We start from the raw sequence: 249 nt of genomic DNA, 5'->3' as shown, positions 1-249 counted from the left end.
ATTGTAATTTCCACTGCCTCTCTACTTCCGTTGATATTTTTAATATCATGAACAAAACGTATCATGAAGGTGGTCTTGCTGACTTGTGTAGTCGGTACGTGAGGTTAGCATGTATAGCACAGATGCCTACACCAGTTAAGAGTTAACGGTCAGACTTAATCTACAAATTACAGAAGAAGATTGTTTATGTCAATTAAATCTAAGTTGCCATGACTGGGAGGGCTGATAAGAGGCTCTACCCTCCAGCAT

General features: G+C 39.8%; 1 protein-coding gene across 3 annotated transcripts in view; it reads right to left on the bottom strand.

Annotated features, from left to right (window-relative positions):
- The window catches only part of LOC119590814 (zinc transporter ZIP11-like), a 24,849-nt gene that overhangs the window by 21,163 nt on the left and 3,437 nt on the right, over positions 1-249 (bottom strand). The gene's annotated exons all lie outside the window — the stretch shown is intronic.

This window comes from Penaeus monodon, chromosome 27 (genome assembly GCF_015228065.2).
Source record: "Penaeus monodon isolate SGIC_2016 chromosome 27, NSTDA_Pmon_1, whole genome shotgun sequence".
NCBI lineage: Eukaryota > Metazoa > Arthropoda > Malacostraca > Decapoda > Penaeidae > Penaeus > Penaeus monodon.
This window is presented reverse-complemented; position numbering and strand designations above follow the sequence as displayed.